Consider the following 20,103-nt stretch of genomic DNA (forward strand, 5'->3'; position numbering starts at 1 on the left):
CTTCAAATATTCTAACAATGCTTTTGAGAGAGATCTTCAAGTTTCAGACCACGCAATGCCGATAAAATTCCCGATCAACATGGCCTGCATCACAGAAGAGAACAGATAGGGTTCAAATGTGCCTGAAGCCTTTGTCCTCTGATAGCACTGGTCAAGATTTCAGAGAGCGCTAATGAAATACCCACATAATTGCACCGTATTTTGTTAGACTTGGCTATGTATGTAGCCATTATATGCTAGAGGTGAGATGTGTGAATATTTAGTTTAGTAAATTAGGTCCTAATCAAGCTGTTTATTTTGTGGTAGCTGGAGAAAATCTTCTTGCATCTTATTGGAGCGCCATTTATACAAGCAGTTGGAATGTATTCCATAATCACTCAACTTCAGACTTGTCAACAATGGAAAGTTTTTAGCCGCTGGGAGTCGAGTCACTTGTCACAAGATACTCAGTCCCACACATGCTCTTGTAGTCATGGCAGTTACGTGCAGTTATGTACCTGTCCAATTAGGTTCCTGGTCAATGGTGGCCCTAGATGTTGAATGTGATAATGGCAATACCATTGAATGTTCAAGGGTAGATGGATAGACATTCTTGTTAGAAAGATAGTCATTGCCTGGTACTTAATAAGCACAGACATTACTTTGCACTTAACAGCCCATGCCTGAATGTCATCTGACTCTTGACACAAATTCCTTAAAGAGCAGTCATGGCAACTTGACACAAATTCCATTTGCAATCTATGAGCAAATGAAGTTAACACGGTACAAAACGTCAGCACATTTCCACTTCTGACCACATTCACAAAATACACACCACTTCTTCCCATTAAATGCCATGACTGCTCTTTAAGGAACTGGGGTTGACCCAATGATTTCCAGAGTCTGCTACTGCCACCCAATGCTACATTAATGAAAGCATTGCGTTTTATTTTTGCAAACTCGTTTCAGCACAAGTTCAAACGTAGATGAAACTGAGCAAGTTACAGATAATTAAACATTCACTGGTTGAGTGGTAGAGTTGGCTAGATTTTATTTCTCCTGCTTATGGTAGACAAATACTTCAGGGATGATAGAAATGTCTCCACTTGACAGCAATTGCCAGGCAATGGCAATAATGAGCCCTGGTAAATCGGAAGCCAATAGTCATGCATCATACAGCATGGCTGCAGGCACTTCAGCCCAACTCGTCCATGCTAATCTAAATGCCCATCTAGGCCAGTCCCATTTTCCCATGACTCATCCATAATCCCTCAATCTTTCCTATCATGTACCTGTCCAAATGCATTAAGTGTTGTTACTGTACCTGTCTTAACTACTTCCTCTGGCAGTTCACGCCACATTTGTAGCACCTTCTGTGTGAGAAACGTGCCACTCAAGATTCCAATTACAACTTTTCGTTCTCACCTTAATCCTATGCTCTCCAATTCTTGATTCCCCTGCACTAAGAAAGAAAAACGTTGTGCATTCATCCTTTTTATGCCCCTTATGATTTTATACACCTCGAAGATCATCACTCAGTCACCTTCCCTTCAAGGAATAAAGTATAATCTTGCCCTACTTCACCCTATAGCCCAATCACTCGAGTTTTGCCAACATTCTCGTGAATCTTTTCTGCACACTTTCCAGCTTAATACTATCTTTCTCAGAGGCCAAGAACTCCAATTGAACGGGAAAACAATACCCCTTCCACAAAACTACATTGATTTTGCCTGATTACCGTGAATAGTTTTGTGCCAGCTGTCGTCTTTAATAATTGCTGCATTTTCTTTATGACAGATGTTAAATTAACTGGCCTATAGATTCCTGCTTTGCCTCTCCCTCCTTTTTTACATGAACGGGATGACATTTTCCATTTTCCAATCAGAGGAAATTTTCCCTGAATCAAGGAAAATTTGGAAAATTAAAACTAAATGATCAATTATCTACCAGACTCTTCTTTCAAGTTCCTGGAATGAGGTCCAATAGGACTGAGAAACTTGCCATCCTGCAGTACCAACAGTTTCTGCACTGCCACTTCCCAGGGTAATGAGAATCAAACCCATTTCCTCCTCCCTCCCTCCCAATTTACAGCCATGCCTTGGATGTTACTTTGTTTTCCATAGGGAAGATTAATCCAAAATGAGCACAGGGTTCATCTGAGTGCCTCCCGTCTAGCCTCTCATCTTCCATCTTATCCACTTATCCAAAGGCTCGTTGCTAGTAACTTGTTCTTCAAAACAGTTTTTTGATCTAATCTGGCCTTACCCAACAATGCTGTATTTGCCAGTAACCCACAGTTGAATATGAAATTGTTAATTTAAAAATTCTCATTGTTGCTCTCCAACTGAGTCAGTAACTGTGCAAGGGGCAGATGGAGTCAATGTGCTTCAGAGTAGCCTTGTTAACTAAACGTAACTCCTCCGGTTCCTGCAGTCTTCTACTCTTCACATAACATAGCAGAAACATGCTCATCGACAAAGTAAATTTCTCTAAGCCATTTAATCAGCGAATAAATTAAATCCATCACTAAATGGAATATGTTCAAAAGTATTCTATGAAAATGTTATTGACATACGTTGAAAGAGCATGAAGACATATGTGCGGATCATAGTTTCAAAAATAAATAGGTTTCAGTCATAAACAGTAGAACTCTTTAAGACATTATCAATATCTTGGACAAAGACTATCGAGGAAATAATCGCATACAATTTTAACATTATTTAATAACTTTCAGAGAACCAAATCATTTAAGATTTAGTTTAATTTTTTTGTTAAATTTAATTTATTGTCATGCGTACCGAGGTATAGTCAAAAGCTTTTTGTAGCGTGCTTTCAGGTCAAAGAAAAGACTATACGTGATTGCAATCAAGCCATCCAGTGTACTGATAAAGGATAAAGGGTACAACATTTAAAAGTGGAAGATAAAGTCCAATTGCAGGTTTCAAAGGTCTCCAGTGAGGTAGGTTTGAGGTCAGGACCACACTCTAGCTGGTGAGAAGATGGTTCAGTTGCCCGCTAATAGCCGGGAAGAAACTCTCCCCAAACCTGGAGGTGCATGTTCAAGCTTCTGTACCTCTTGCCCGATGGGAAGTGAGAAGGTGTGATTGGGGCAAGACTGGTCCTTGATTATGTTGGTGGCCTTGCTGAGGCAGTGTGAAGTACAGATGGTGTCATTGGAAGGGAGAACAGGTTGCGTGATTGCACAGGCCAAGTTCACAACTCTCTGCAATTTCTTACGTTCTTGGATGGAGCTATTCCTATACCATATGGTGATTTGACAAGCCAAACTTCCTAAGCCTTCTAAGGAAGTAAAGGCATTGCCGTGCTTCTTGGCCATTGCTTCGATGAGGCTGGTCCAGGACAAATTACGTGATATTTACTCCTTAAGAACTCGAAGCCTTTGACCATCTCGACTTTATTGCCATCAATGTATACTGGGGCCATTGCAATGCTTCACTTCCTTAAGCCAATCACAATCTCCTTTGTCTGGCTGACATTGAGGGAGAGGTTGTCGTCTTGGCACCAGGTTACGAGGTTCTCAATCTATTTGACATCCGGTCCACTACAGTGATCTCATCTGTCAACTTGTAAATAGAGTTGGATTGGCATTTGGATGCACAGTCGTGAGTGTATAAGGAGTACAATAAGGGGCTGAGAACACATGCTTGCAGGGCACCGGTGTTGAGGATTGCACTAGAGGATTATTTATCACCTTTTCCTCACTGATTGAGGTCTGTTGGTCAGGAAGTCGAGGATCCAGTTGCAGAGGGGATCTCCCACGTTCCACGGGTTTGGAGATGAGCTTAATGGTATTGAAAGCAGAGCTGTAATTTATGAATAGGGGTCTGCCGTAGGTGTCCTTCTTATCCAGGTGTTCCAGGGATGAGTGTAGGGCCAGGGAGATAGCATCAGCCATTGAAATATTGTGGCGATAGGTGAAATGTAATGGATCAGTCTGCCTGGTAGGCTGGATTTAATGCGAGTTATAACCACTCTCGAAGCACTTCTTGGATATCAAGACCATTGAAGGGTTTCATTAAGGCACGTGATCTTGGGACTATGGAATTAATGGACTCCACGTTATCTTAATGGAAAGAATATGGTTATAAATAGATTAAAAATACTGGGGTGGAAACATGAGATGGCCCATTGAGCCATTAAATTCTTACAAGAAAATTCTTAGCTATGCTACCTGCAATTATCCTAAATATGATCCAAGTTATCTAAGTTAGATATAACAATCAAACAGTTAGTTGAATGGGAGAACCTATACAGGGAAAACAATGGTTTTGAAAATGGGAAGAGAATTTAAAGTTAAAGTTGATAATAATTTTGATCAACTATCTTTTCTACTTCACTCAGGAAACAGATTTTAAAATTGTGTTGTGTTTACTTTTCCATATCACCTAGTAATTGTCTCACTACTTACCTGTTTGTTTACCAAGGTAAACAGATAGCTGGCAGTGGGAGAAGGAACTGATTTGCAAATACAAACACGTCAGACAAACAAGTGAAAAAATTATTAGGTGATGCTGAAAAAGAAAACAAACCCTATTTTAAAATCGGTTTACCAAGAGAAAGTTGAATAAGTGGTTAAACATGATCAACTCCCACTTAAAATCAGTTTTGCTTTTCCCTGTATAGGTTCTTTCAATTCACCGAACTACTGCACTTTCAAAATTGTGATCTAACTTCTGTCCCTCAACTTACCATAACATTTATAGTCACCAGCACTCTTGCTTCTCATTGAAAAAAGTAACACGCTCACACTCCAAACACTTCCTTAGTACAATGCAGAATCAAAGCACTGCAGATGCTGGTTAATACACAAAAGGACACAAAGTGCCGGAGTAACTCCGTAGGTCAGGCAGAATGTCTGGAGAACACAGACAGGCGACGCTTTGGGTTGAGTCCCTTCTTCAATGAATTACAGCGATCAGTGAACACAGTGCTCTCAATACAGAAATTAAAGATATGGAGGAAAATCAGTTTAGTTATGCAATGCCTGATCCATTGCACCAACGAACTTTGCTCTCATGTCAATTTATAGTCATCATTCTGGACCAGATAGATAGAATCATAGAACGTGGAAACAGGCCCTTCGGCCCAACTTAACAATGCTGACCAAAATGCCCCATCCACACTATTCCCACCTGTTCGCTTGGAACATATCCCTCTAAACCTTTCCTATCCATGTACCTGTCCAAATGTATTTTAAATGTTGTTATAAACCCACCCCAGCTACCTTCTCTGGCTGCTGATTCCATGAACCCACCCCAGCTACCTTCTCTGGCTGCTGATTCCATGAACCCACCCCCCTCTGTATGAAGGTTGCCTCTTGGGTTCCTATTACATAATTCCCCTCTCACCTTAAACTCATCCTTTGATTCATAGTTCCTCTACTCTGGGCAAAAAAAACCCTACTCTGCATCGGAACGGAGGAACACAATCAGCGGTTTGGAGTTTCCAAATCGGCCGCTTCTTACTGGAGACCGCGGCTTCCAAAGTCCACAGGCCCCACTGGACGGAGCTCCAACACTGGCGATCCTCGGCAAAAGATCCCAGGCCTCCACGGTGTTAAAGTCAGCATCGCGCCCGTGGCTAGAAGCTCTGCAGACCACAGCTCCACGATGTTAACGTCAGCAGGCCCCACTGGACGGAGCTAAAACACTGGCGATCCTCGACAGGATCCCAGATGGTAATTCAGCACAGCACCTGTTGCTGAAATTCTGGCTGGTCTCCGGTAGGAAGGGCCGCACCAATCCAGTTGGTAGGCCGCGAGTGGGCGAAGATGCGACACGAAGAACAGACGCATCTTCGTCCAAGTAAGTGACTGAAAAACGGTTTCCCCCTACTCCCCCCCACATAAGACATACTGAGAAACATTAAAACATATTTAAAAGCGCTAAAAATAACAAGGGTGAAAGGACAAACGAGCTGCTTGCGAGGCAGCCACTGCGGTGGCGCCACCCAATGGATAATCGTTATCGTTGGACCATGATCCCACAGATGAGCTCAAACACCATTCCTGATTTCATCACTACTGGCTGTCTACCTCCCACAGCCTCCAACCTTATCGTTTCCCAGCCCTGCACAGCCCGTTTTTACCTCCTCCCCAAAATCCACAAACACAACTGCCCTGGCAGACCCATTGTTTCTGCCTGCTCCTGCCCCACGGAAATGATTTCCACGTACCTTGACTACATCCTATCCCCCCTGGTCCAATCTCTCCCGACTGATGTCCAAGATACGTCGCATGCCCTTCGTCTTTTTAATGACTTCTGCTTTCCGAGCCCCCGCTCCCTCATCTTGACGATGCAGGTTAATTCACTCTACACCTCCACGCCCCACCAGGAAGGCCTTAAAACCCTCCGTTTCTTCCTCGACCGCAGAACCATCCAATTTCCCTCTACACACACTCTACCACGCCTAGCGGAGCTGGTCCTCACCCTCAACAACTTCTTTGACTACTCACACTTCCTCCAAGTCCAAGGCTTAGCTATGGGCACCCGTATGGGCCCCAGCTACGCCTGCCTCTTTGTAGGGTACGTCGAACAATCCCTATTCCAGGCGTACACTGGCCCTATCCCCAAACTTTATCTCCGTTACATTGATGACTGCATCGGTACTACCCTGGAGCTCTAGGGGCTAGCGGAATCAAGCGATATGGGGAGAAGGCAGGCACAGGTGACTGATTGTGGATGATCAGCCATGATCACAATGGCAGTGCTGGCTCGAAGGGCCAAATGGCTCCCTCCTGCACCTATTTTCTATGTTTTTTACCTCTTGCACACATGCAGAACTCATGGACTTCAACTTCACCAATTTTCATCCTGCACTCAAATTTACTTGGACCATCTCCGACACCATCCTCCCCTTTTTTGATTGCAGTCTCCATCACAAGAAATTTACTATTGACCGACATCCATTACAAACCCGCTGACTCCCACAACTATCTCGACTACACTTCATCCCACCCTCCTTCCTGCAAGGATTCTATCCCCAACTCCCAATTCCTCAGTCTACACTGCATCTGCGCCCAAGATGAGATGTTCCATACCAGAACATCCGAGATGTCTACATTCTTTAGGGAACGGGGTTTCCCTTTTCCCTCTCCCACCATAGATGAGGTCCTCACTCGTGTCTCCTCGGTACCCCTCAGCACTGCCCTTGTTCCCCCTCCCCCTAGTCACAACAAAGATAGAGTTTCCCTAGTCCTTGCCTCCGACTCCATCAGCCATCGCATACAACACATAATCCTCCAAAATTATCCCCACCTCCAACGGGATCCCACCACTAGGCAGATTTTCCAATCTCCACCCCTTTCCGCTTTCTGCAGAGACTGTTCTCTCCGCAACTCTCTGGTTAACTCATCCCCTTCCCAACCAAACCACCCCCTCCCCAGGTACCCTTCCCTGCAAGCACAGAAGATTTAACACCTGTCTGTTCGGGAACCTCGTTGGGACAACTCGTGACCAACAGTTAAGTGCAGAATATTGGAGGTTCGAGTCCAACCCTTGGGGCCCCTGTGACACATTTAGCTCAGAGATACAGTGCCCTTAGGCCCACCGAGTCTGCACCGACCCGCACACTATCCCGCACACTAATCCCACACATGCTAGGAACAATTTATAAATACCAAGCCTATCAACCTAGGGTTACGGTTACCTCCCGCACTCCAAAGGTTTGTATAAATTGTCCCTAGCGTGTGTGGGATTGTGTGCAGGGGATCGCTGGTCACAGGCTGGGTCCACAAATGGGGTCGTCGGGGAAAGGTGGGGGGGGGATTGGAGAAGGGGATGTGAGGGGAGGCGGGGGGAGTGGAGAAGGGGAAGAAGAGTGGAGCGGGGAGAAGGAAGGAAGTGGGGGGAAAGGAAGAAGAGGGGGGAAGGGAAAAAGGGGGGGAGAGGGGAAGGTGGGGGGGAGTGGAGAAGGAGGGATGGAGGCGAGAGGGGGGAAGAGGGCGGTGGAGGGGAGAGTTCAGTCTACACTCACTGAATCCTGAAGGAAGAAGAGAAGAAGCGGCTCAGGTGCTCGACACCGGTGCAAATAGTTCTGTTGCTTTTGTTCCCTTAAAGGGCCCGTCCCACTTTGCGATTTTTTTCGGCAACTGCGGAGCGTCAGTGACTGACGCCCTTTAAAACCGTCATTGACGCTCCACAGTCGCCAAAAATAAATAAATAAATAAAACGCATAGTGGGACAGGCCCTTTAAGGGAACAACAGCAACAGAACAATTTGCAGCGGTGTCGAGCGCCAATCCGCTGCCTGAGCCGCTGGTTCACAAACAAGCAGCAACTCCACAGGGCAAGGCAGGGAACAAGGATAAGGCAGGAGCTCTCTGAGAAACGCCGGCACAGTTTGCATCAGGCTGTCCGCTGTCCACATCAGCCAAGCTTTCCTTCGCTTGCCAAGCCGGGCAAAATGACTCGGCTTTTAGGTTGCCCGGCAGGACTTCAGGTGGCCATTGGCACCCGGGCAACCGTTAATTTCGTGCCTCGCATTGACTTGGGCTGTACAGCCATCTGTGGCAATGAATTCCACAGATTCATCACCACTTTTCTGAGGCTATGGCCTCTTGGCCTAGGCTCTCCCACTCATGGAAACATCCTCTCCACATTCACTCTATCCAGGCCTTTCACTATTTGTTAAGTTTCAATGTGGTACCCCCTCATCCTTCTAAACTCCAGTGGGTAGAGGCCCAGTGCCTTCAAACACTCATCATTTGTTAACGTAAACCTCCTCTAGACCCTCTTATCACTTGGTGAGGCTTCCTTCCTCTGGTAACCAATCCCACTGTAATGTGACTGAAATACCAACTCATTGCTTGAGGATCTATATTTAATGGTCTTGGTATGATCCTGCATCCAAATAAAACGGATATGCCTGGACAAACTGTGTACCTTCAGTTTTCTAATTGGTATAATATGCAAATAATAGCAGAATGAAACACCAAGACATTTATGTCAAAACACTGTGGGCCTTCAGCATTTTAGCAGCTGCAGAAGACAAATGCTTCCATTTGCCTCCGGTTAATGCTCTTCAGATGCATTTTAGCAGATGGTTTCATGAAAACCATGATACATTCCACTACTCGTGACTTTAAGTGGCATAAGGAACACAAAAAAATGAGAAAGGAGCATGCAATCTATTAATGTGTAGTTTGAAGCTAATCGGTTATTGAAAACATGCTATGCAACTATTAAATCAGTCATTGCACAAGGTATTAAACATGACCATTCTACCATTTAATTTGACGGAAACACTAAAGATTCATGCTGTGGTTTTTAAAATTAAAATAAGTTCACATTCCGTTCCTTGGGAAATGCTGCTCATAGCAGCAATTAAGAGGTCTTCCAAGACTGCCAATGCAGCTTTAAAATCAACCATGAGAGTCGTAATCTGCTGAGGTCTAGATCTGTGTCATTTAGAAATTATGATACAGTCATAGAGCATGGAAACAGGCCCGTTGGCCCAACTTGTCCCACCTGGCTCATATCCTTCTAAACCCGTCCTATCCATGTACCCGTCTAAATGTTTTTTAAACGTCCTGCTTCAACTACCTCCAACTGGCAGCTCATTCCATACACCCACCACCCTCTTAGTGTGAAGGAGTTATCACTCAGGTTCCTATACAACTTGCCAGACACTGTACCTGGGCAAATGCTAAAGACCTGTGCGGAATAACTGGCTGGAGTATGCAAGGATATCTTCATTTTTTCCTTGCTTCTGCAGCCCCCACCTACTTCAAAAGAGCATCCATCACTCATGAGTGTTGGTGTCAGCTCAGTCAAAAAAAGTGTGCCTCAATTAGTACTGTTTTGTAGTACTTGCATCCAATGCTTCAAGAGGTTGGTTGTGGCGCAGATCAACCACAGCCTCAGAAATGGTCTGCATCATTTCAATGAGTCTTTTGCCACAACCGATCAACAGCAGATGCTATTTCACTGGCTCTCCACTCTGCTTTGGAATATCTGGATAACAGGAACACGTACATCAAGCAATTTGGCATTCAACACGAGCATCCCCTTCAAACCCATCGTCAAGCTCCAAGACTTGGGTCACAGTACCTCCCTTGGCAACTGGATCCTTGACTTCATCAGCAGTAGATTGAAAACATCTCCCCCTCAGTGACCATCAACTCAGATGCGCCTCAAGGCAGATGCTTATTCCCCTGCTCTACTCTCTTTACACCCATGAGTGTGTGGCTAAGCATAGCTACAACCCCATCTATAAATTTGCCAACATTACCGTGACTGGATGAATCTGCATGCAGGAGACAGAACACCTAGTTGAGTGATGCCGCAACAGCCACCTCGATATCAACAAAACCAATGATCAAATCACTGACATCAGAAAGGGGAAGTTGGGAGACCACGTGCCATTTTCATTGATGGGTCTATAGCAGCGACGAGCTAGAAGCAGAAGCTTCTAATTTCTCGGAGGATCTGGCCAGGGCCTAGCATACAGATGTGATCACAAAGAAGGCATGCCAGCACCTCGAAGAGGTTTAAAGATATTCAGCATGTCACCAGATACTCTAACAAACTTCCACTGGTGCACTGTTAGATATATAACTGGTTGCATCATGGCCCGGTACAGTATTTTGAACAGCCAGAAGCGTGAGAGGCTGCAGAGAGTGATGGAGTCGCAAGGAGGTTATTTATTAAGGATATCCACCATCTGGGCCATGCCCTCTTCTCGCTACTACCATCAGGCAGGACGTACAGAATCCTGAAGCCTAATCCCAGGAACAGCTATTTTCCGACTACCATCAGGATCTTGAACCGACCTGCACGAATCAGATTCTACCTCAGCAGTAAAACACCATTTCTTACCATGGGCTTGTTTTCCACTCGTGTTTTTTTCTTTTCACCGTCTGGTATAATTTATGTATATGTTTGGTTTTGAGTGTTGTCAGAGTCTATGTGGCTGTGATGCTGATGCACACAAACAAACAAAAATAGACAACCAAAACACAACTTTGACACTATAAATCCCATTATAAAGAAAGCAAGTTGCCTCTTACTTGAAAAGCATAACGTAGTGTGCACACGAGAATTTATCTGATCTGAGAGCTGACAAGACTATGTTTAGAAAGTTATTTAAGGCAGGTCTTGCAGCACAAGGAGCTGTCCACAACTGAATGCTGCAGTTTGGCACTAAGATCCAGCACTGTGTGCTTAGGTGCTTTTCTGAAGCCCGAATGTAACTCTCAAAGTGGATCGATTGGGAAAGACTAATTTAAGCTCTCTACTGGAGAGTCTTGATCCATGTTTAAAAATCCTTCAAATATTTGCTCAGAAATGTACGCAAAGGAAAACTGAAGGAATGCTGAAGTAACAAATGGAAAGACACGACCTCTGACAAAAATGGAACATCCTTTATTAAAAATCAAATTTTCAAACACACTTATATATTTGATATAAACATACAAAGAACAACAAACCTGTGCCCTCAATCTCCACAAACCGTCATAAATTGTTTGGGTTTATCCATGAAGAAAATGGGCGCGTGAGAACCCAACAGTTCTGTGCCAATCTAGTAAGTAAATTTGTTTTTGCTTTTCTTCCCAGCACATGCTGACATACTTTCCTAAATGCAGCACGGTTCTATGTCAACCTTCTGATGTGCACAAAACAGTTAAAGCGCGCTACATGTTCAGGTCCCCAAGTAAGATTCTCACAAAACAATATTCCTTACAGAAAGGAAAGAGAAAGCCGTACTTCACACACACTCAAAGTGCACCTGATTCCACAAGAATTAGCACGCACACCAGAGGCTCTGGGGATTCTTAAAGAGATGCTTAGCACAAATAACCTTCTGCTAACATCTAGCGATAGCAAGTGAGGAATTAATAGGGAAATGAACACAAGTTACATATGCATCAGCTACAGGTGCACACATTCTTATCTTATATGAGCTACATAAGAAATTAAATTCGTTAGTGGGATTACTTTATGATAGATTGCTGAAGCTTCCCACATTACATAGCAAAAAAAGTGCAAGCCTGATGTAGAACAGAGGGGTACTTGTAGTTACTCACTGGCCACCAAGGGTCTCACAATGACTGCATTCTACAGAAACCTTGCGGGACAAAGCATAGATAGAGAAACAAGGAACTGCAGATGCTGGTGTATAAAAATAAAGACACAAAGTACTGGAGTAGTTCAGCAGGTCAGGCAGCATCTCTGGAAAACATTTATAGTGATGATTGGGACAGGACATTTATTCATAGCTTAGATAAAGTTGTGCTTGTTAAAGCCTTACACTCTGAGGTCTACTATTTTAAAATCATTCACTTTTGACCTCCTGAAGCTACAGGATTATTTTTAGATGTTTGTTTCATAATCTTTTCAACTGTCCAACTAAATGTCCCCAAAGAGATGCCTGACCTTGTGCAAAAGGCACCCACAATCCCTTTACAAGATGAAGATATTGTGAGAGACAGGATCACAATATGAACAGTAAACAAAGTATGTTTACTGGTCATATGTACTGGAACTGTGAAACACTTGCGCGCTGCAGCTTTTTACAGCCACTAACCCAGACAATTCAAAATATCAGTGATAAAAGCTTTTCAGATATGCATGACTAAAAATATCACCATTCACATGCGACCACAGCAATCCATGAAGCACTCCCTTAGCAGTTGAATAGCTTGGTGCTTCATACGTAACTATCCTGTAATTCACTTCATTTAACTGTTTGAAACTCTTAATTTGCAGGAAACGGGCCAAGTGTATACAATAAATATCAGTAAATGGAAGTACAGGATGAAATAACACTTGAACCATTTCCAGGAGTGTCACCTTCTACTCAAAAACCTTTTACATAACAGAACTTGATTCAGTACTAGGCACATGCATTGCACATGTTCCTCTTCACAATTGTGTTACAGCATTAAACAAAAAGCTTTATTTTCTACTTTTTCCTAACCACAATTTTAAAGAGCTACCCTATTGTCAACAACAATATTAATCTAGAGCTTCCAGGATTCCCGTTTCCAAACAAGAGTTTATTCCTTACTGAATTAGAAAAATAAAACATTCAGAAAGTATCCAGCCACTACAATAAGTAAAATAAAGCCAAATTAGTATGTATAGAGCTTTTATACAGATAAATGACCCATTTGTACTTCTGAGACCATTGTCAAACAAGATTTTTCACCATGTCAAATACTAGGATGACAGACTTGCTTAATAGATGTTTGAGGGAAGCCCAAAGGAGACAGAGGTAGAAAGATGAGGCTTGGAGAAGAGAATTTCAGAGATTAGTGTCTAACCAGTTGAAGATTAGGCCATCAATGGTAAGGCAATTAAAATCAAGGATGAAACATAATTTGAAAAGTGGAGCTTGCAGCTGATGCAAGATCCTGATGATCTAGTCCTGATGCAGCACCTGACCCAAATGTTCACACATAGTTTTTCCCTCCACTTGATTGCTACGTTCTTTTATCAATTCACTTTTGCACAAGGTAAACAAAAACACAGGGGTGACTTTGCTGAAGCTTAGCCATTTTAGCCCATTCTTCATCAACCCGATTGATGCATGAAATTATGATGCCTAACTTCTCACTGGAACATTACCAAGCTCACTTTTGAAGTTTTTTTGTGTCATCTCGTGAGGATCCATGTAATGCCCAAGGGCATAAAGTTCGGTCATTTGCACCATCAATCTTCTCCCTCCAGAATGACATGTTTGCAGATTATGCAAATATCAGGATTCCAATTGCAAACTAACTTTTGTCACTCTGACTAATGAGCTTGGTTCCACCATCGTTGCGCTTTCTCCTTTTCATATATCCACAAGTCACAACGCATGAAAAAAAAAGAGAAACAATAACACAGCAGCACAAAATCCCTCAATTTTTTACATCTCACTGTTTTGTTATATTTCGTCCTATTTTTCCTGCCAAATCTTGTCCTCCATTTTCTTTCACTTCTCCAGTTTAGTTCTGTTGACCATAGCAATTCAACAACGATGAGCGGCTTTTCTCCAAATTTTCAGAGATTGTAAATTGCAAATATGACCTTAATTTAAGACCTACATTCTGATCCTAATATAATGGTATTCCAGCCGTTTGAAAATGATATTTGGGCACAATCAACATGGATTTATAAAAGGAAATATTGTTTGACTAATCTGTTAGTGAGTTTGAGGTTGTACAAAACGGTCAGGAATTAGCATGTACAGATGGGAAAAAAAGAATAAAAGATAGAGAGGCTGCAACCAGCAGGATACTGCAGGGAATGGTGATGGGACCTCAATTGTTCACAATCTGTATCAACAATTTGGATGAGAAGACTATGCACATTGTATCCAAGTTAGCTGATAATACAAGGTTAGGTGTTGGTGTGAGCTGTGTGGAGGTGGTGAATGGGCAAGCTTGTGATAAAGAGAATATAATATGTAAAAATATTAATTTATCAACTGCCAGAAAAATAGAAAGGCAGATTATTTTGTTTAAAAAGGTAAGTAAATTGAAAGGTGTTGGCATCCAGGTACTCCAATGTCTTTGTATACAATTTATTTCAACTTAACTTGCAGGTTCGTCAAGCCATTAGGAACACAAACAGTGAGTTAACTTTTACTGCAAGAGAAATTGAGTACAAGAGTTGATGTTTTCTGCTAACTACAGCCACGATGCATTGGGCATACTGTGTGCACGAAAAGTATTTTTACTTGGGAGAGATTGCGCTTGTAAACAAGTGCAGCAAAGGTTCTGCAGATCAATTCCTGGGAAGGTAGGATTGTCATACAAGGAGAGTGAAAACAGACTATCTCATACTTTTGAGTTTAGAAGAATGTGAGGTGATCTCACTGAAGCACACAAAAGTCTAAAGGGCCTGTCCCACTTACGTGTCCTTGGCACGCAAATTACACGACCTCATGGTCGCGTTGAGCCGCGACGGTCCCGCGAAGGTCGCGCGCGACTTCATTCGACCGCACAGCCGTCTGGAGCGCGTGACGTCATTTGAAGATGGACGCAAAATGCCGGAGTAACTCAGCGGGACCGGCAGCATCTCTGGAGAGAAGGAATGGGTGATGTTTCGGGTTGAGACTCTTCTTCAGTCCGAAAGAAGGGTCTTGACCCGAAACGTTAACCATTCCTTCTCTCCAGAGATGCTGCCGGTCCCGCTGAGTTACTCCAGCATTTTGTGTCTATCTTCAATTTTCTTGGCCCCGCTCTGGGAGTAGAAGTGGGGGCGGATCCGGACCGCAACGGCCGTGAGCCCCAGGCCGAGCTCGACGATCGTTTACCTGCTTCTGCTGCTGTTAGAGGTGAGACGTGGGTCTTGGGCCTGTCCCACTTTGGCCGTCAGTTCCGCGACAGGCCGTTGGCGCGCGAAGATTTTGTTCGCTACAAAAATTTAGGAGCCCCGCGCGATGTCGTGCACAACTACATACCCCTCCGCATTTCTCAGTGGGATCTGCCACGGGCGGCCATACGATGCCCGCGTGCCTCAACGCGACCACAAGGTCGCGTAATTTGCGTGCCAAGGAAACGCAAGTGGGACAGGCCCTTAAGACTTTGTCAGGCTCGATACACAATTTGTATTCCTCTTGCTGAGGTATCCAGAACAAGGGGACAATGTTTCAAAATCAGAGGCTGGCCTTTTATGACAGATAAGGAATTTCTTCAAAGGGTTGAAGTATCTTTGGAATTCATCTTTCTAAAGAGTTGCAGAGATTCAGTTAATGTATATTTTCATGACACGCTAACACATTGATCTGTATTTATTTTAATATATTTAAAATATCCTTAACATTTCATATTATTATATTGTGTCTAATTAATACCTTGTTTAATAAGACCCATAGTTTTTAGATGTAATCATCAAGAATTTTGACAGGAATTTTCTAGATTCTAGCTTTAATTTTATGTTGAGCTTTTGCATTTCCAGATGGGGAGGGAAGAGCATGTGATATAATATACAAAGCAACAGAATTATAAATAGGGCAATGCTGATACTTTCCAGTCAGTAATTTTACTTATTCTCAGTATTCATATTCTCAGAGTGGCAGAGTACAGGAATAATGTATTCAGTTTCTCAAGTCTATAAATGTATGTTCAGAATTTTTTAATAACAAATTGTCTCAACTAAAGCAGAGAACTCAACAAAATTTCAGAATTTCAGGAAAAGAATAAAATATTTATAGACATGAATAATGGAAATCGAGAACTCAATTGGTCGGCCAGTTATAAAATATCCCAAAATTGAAGTGCAGTCACACTCTACATAAGCACCAACTTATGTCATTGAGTCAAAACTTTATATTAGCTCTCAACTTCATTCATGCTTAGTTAAAATAAACAAGGCGGAAAAACTGAACAGGGTATTGCTCCGAGAAATATAATTAAGGGCCATTAAATGCAAATAACAGATATAAATACATTTACAATTTAAGCAAAAGTAATTAAAGGAACCAATTCAAAATATGTTATTGCCCCAGCAAAAGTTTTAAAAATCAATGCATTTCATATCAAGAGATATCTAACTTCAGTGGTTTATTTTCTAGCTAGTGCCTGGTATCAATACAGTATCTCTCTCAAGGAAAAGAGAAAGAAGCTACCAAAATCTCCACAATATCCAACAACTGCAATTAAAAAAAACTATGTGTCACGTCACAGGATGTGGTTAACCCTATTACAGCTACAAAGTTGTAAACTACAATGATTAGATTCTGAAAATATGCCAGGGCTGTCCATTGAACTCATTTCTTTCTTTATCTATCTTCTAGAAGAATATAAGAGATTAATGCTGGAAAAAACCTTCATCGCAGATTTGAGGATGTATTTATTCGCGTTGCATACCATTACCCATCTTGGCTATAAAGAACGTACAAAATTAATATTAAATCCCTCTCAATAAATGTCAAGTTACAAGACAGAAATGGCTGTGGAGGATGACTTTGGTTTAAATGGGGGAGTCCAAAAAAGATGAAGGACCGGTTGGATTTCAAGGTCCCAAAGTATCTTATCATTCCCTGAATTATTTTTGAAGTGGACCCAATCTGTGCACAAAAAGTTATTTTAATGAATAGCAACGAGAAATAACCATAATCTTTTATAGTTGAAAGATTTCTTTTTTTAAATTGGCCCCGTCAAGAATAAAATGTCTATTTTAAAATAGTGTCCTGTCCCCCTACTTTTGTAGATTGGATAATATAATGTGAACTCTCATGCCCCACCTTCATCCACCCACAGAATTCCAACTGACTCCAGATGTTAATCCAGATGTCTGGGATGAAATATTACACTGCAATTGTGATTAAAGGTCATATGATAAATCCCATCTATCAGTACATATTAATATTGATTCAATGCCTGATCTTCAGCTTGAAATTCAGATCCCATAACTGTAGAATGAGAAATATTGAATTGAATTTTTATTTAGGGTAAAATAATTTACAAACTCCTGCAAGGAAATAAAATTAAAATACACAAGAATCATTATTCCCTTTTTGAATTTTCCCCTTCCTCCACCCTCTTACAAAAATCTTAACACATTTTAGGGAGAAGTCTTCACGCAACAGGAACTTCCTAGTTCCTTATATTTTCCCCCCACATATACCTCAAACTGTACCCATTTTTTTCATTCTCTTCGTTCATACTACAGCTGGATCCAGTCATTCCCTTCTCCAAAGATAGACACAAAAAATTGGAGTAACTCAGCGGGATAGGCAGCATCTCTGGAGAGAAGGAATGGGTGACGTTTTGGGTCAAGACATCTATTTACATTAAAATAAACTGCTGCAGGAACTCAGTGGTTCCAGCACCATTTGTGGAGGCAAATAAATTATTGATGTTTGAGATGGGACTTCAGGACAGTAAGGCCAAGTTCAAATTAAAAGTATCACCCCCATCAAACGAAATCACATTTGAACACCTCCGCTCAATCTATCTAAACCTACCTGATCTCCCGGTTGCTAAATACTTTAACTCCCCCTCCCATTCCCACACTGACCTTTGTCATGGGTCTCCTCCATTCCTGGTGGCGGCGCGACTCGTTGCAGCGGCTCCTACAGCCTGTCTGTCTTTTTTTATTTTTTGTCTAGTTAAATGTAGTGTTTGGTGTTTTTTAAATACTGGTTTTTAAATGTGTATATGTGGGGGGCGGGGGGAGGGGGAAACCGTTTAAAATCTCGTCCCTGTCCGGGAGACCCGACCTTTTCCCTGTCGGGTCTCCGTTGTCGTTGGGGCCTAGCACCGTGGAGCGGCCTCCAACCTGAACGACCTGGGGGCTCGGGAGACTGCGCTGCGGACTACTCACCATCGTGGGGCTGGCCGGCCTCGGAACGTGGGGAGCGGCGGTGACTCGCTGCTGCGACTCGACTCCTGGGGCTCGGAGGCTCCAGCAACGCAGCCGCAGGTCCGGTGGACTGGGACATCGGGAGCTCGCGGGTCCGGGGGGAGAGAGAGAGACCGCTTCCCGGAGCTCCCGCAACGCGACTTCTCCAGCCCGTGTCGCGGGGTTTGGAACGACCCGGAGCGGGGAAGTACATCACCCGGCACGGCTTCGTGGCCATGGGACATTACAGCGCCCGCCGGGGGCTCCAACTTCGAGACTTCTAGACCGGGAGCGGGGCCGTAAATCGCCCGGCACGGCCTAAAATGGCCGTGGGACTTATCATCGCCCGCCTGGGGCTTGGACATCGGGAGAGACATGGAGAGCAGGGGAGAGAAAAGACTTTTGCCTTCCATCACAGTGGGTTCACTGTGATGGATGTTTGTGTGAACTTAATTGTGTGTATGTCTGTAGGACATTGTTTTTGTTTGTATGGCTGTGGAAACAAAATTTCGTTTGAGTCTCACTGGGGCTCAAATGACAATAAATTTGTATTGTATTGTATTGTATTGTCAGAGTGAGGCCCAGCGCAAATTGGAGGAACTGCACCTCATATTTTGCTTGGGCAGCTTACACCCCAGCGGTATGAACATTGACTTATCTAACTTCAAGTAACCCTTGCTTTCCCTCTCTCTCTCCAACCCCACAGTTCTCCGATCAGTCTTACCGTCTCTGACTACATTTTATCTCTTTTGCTTTGTTGTTACCTTTCCCAACCAACAATGATCTTAGATAGATACAAAAAGCTGGAGTAATTCACAGGGCTGTGGAGTCAGAGTCATCGTCGAAGTCGGAGCAATTTTGGTGCTGCTGGAGTCGGTAAAAAAGTCCCGACTCCGACCTCAACATAAATTTAACCACTGATCACAACAATAACCACAGAAATGTTTAAGAAACACCTTATCGAACTTGTTGTAAGAAACGGTGTAGCCTTACCTTTATTTTCACAAACAGCCTTTCTAGGCCTAAATGGAGAAATGGCGCAGAAACTAGGAGTTTCTCTGGCAAGGGAGAGCATCAGAAAACTTATACTTGAAGAAGCCAAGAATGAAAAGGAAAAGCTTTGTAAAACTCTTAAGGGGCAGTTCATGGTCATTAAAATGGATGCCACCACTCGCCAGAGTTAACTATTTTGCCATCAATGCTAGATTTGTTGATGAAAACAATAAAATAGTAACTCAGACATTAGGAGTAAAGGACACTAAGGCACATCATGAGAGCATTTATCTCCAAAACTTAGTGGAAGAAATTTTGAAAGATATGAAATTAAGAAAGACTGTTAATGCATCGTCACTGATAATGCTTCAAATAAGCACAATAGAAAAGATTAATAAAGTTGAAGAAGAAAAAGTCACTACTGAAAGGGAGATCTTTGATGCAGATTCTGAAACTGAAACAGGAGAAATAGAACAGAATGATGAAACTTTAGATTATATTTTGAGTAGGCATCTCAGCTCTGTCTAATCCAACATATGTGTTGTGCTGTACATACATTGCAACCAGCAATAAGAGATGGATTGAAAGAAATCGACGCAGCTCCTCTGATAGGTAAGGGGAGGCAAGTAGCCACAGCAGCCAAGACCTCTAAAATTGATGCTATCCTCCAGAGACGTGCAGGAAAGGGAGCTATTTTGGACGAAGCAACTCTCTGGGGCAGCACATATATGATGGTTAAGCGTTTGCTTGAACTAAAACCCTTTCTAGAAGACATTGATAATCCCAGTGACTTCCTGACTAAAAATCAATGGAGGTTGGTATCACAATTAGAAGCT

General features: G+C 42.9%; 1 protein-coding gene and 1 long non-coding RNA gene across 4 annotated transcripts in view; both read right to left on the reverse strand.

The window, feature by feature from the left end:
• usp32 (ubiquitin specific peptidase 32) overlaps positions 1–20,103 on the reverse strand; it is a 113,888-nt gene that overhangs the window by 79,383 nt on the left and 14,402 nt on the right. The window lies entirely within an intron of this gene.
• Positions 2,932–19,733, reverse strand: LOC116989059. The gene is made up of 3 exons (XR_004416119.1): positions 19,723–19,733; positions 17,470–17,472; positions 2,932–3,014 (listed from the first exon to the last, which is right to left on the reverse strand). It is a non-coding gene; the product is annotated as an uncharacterized LOC116989059 (long non-coding RNA).

This window comes from Amblyraja radiata, chromosome 28 (genome assembly GCF_010909765.2).
Source record: "Amblyraja radiata isolate CabotCenter1 chromosome 28, sAmbRad1.1.pri, whole genome shotgun sequence".
Lineage (NCBI taxonomy): Eukaryota > Metazoa > Chordata > Chondrichthyes > Rajiformes > Rajidae > Amblyraja > Amblyraja radiata.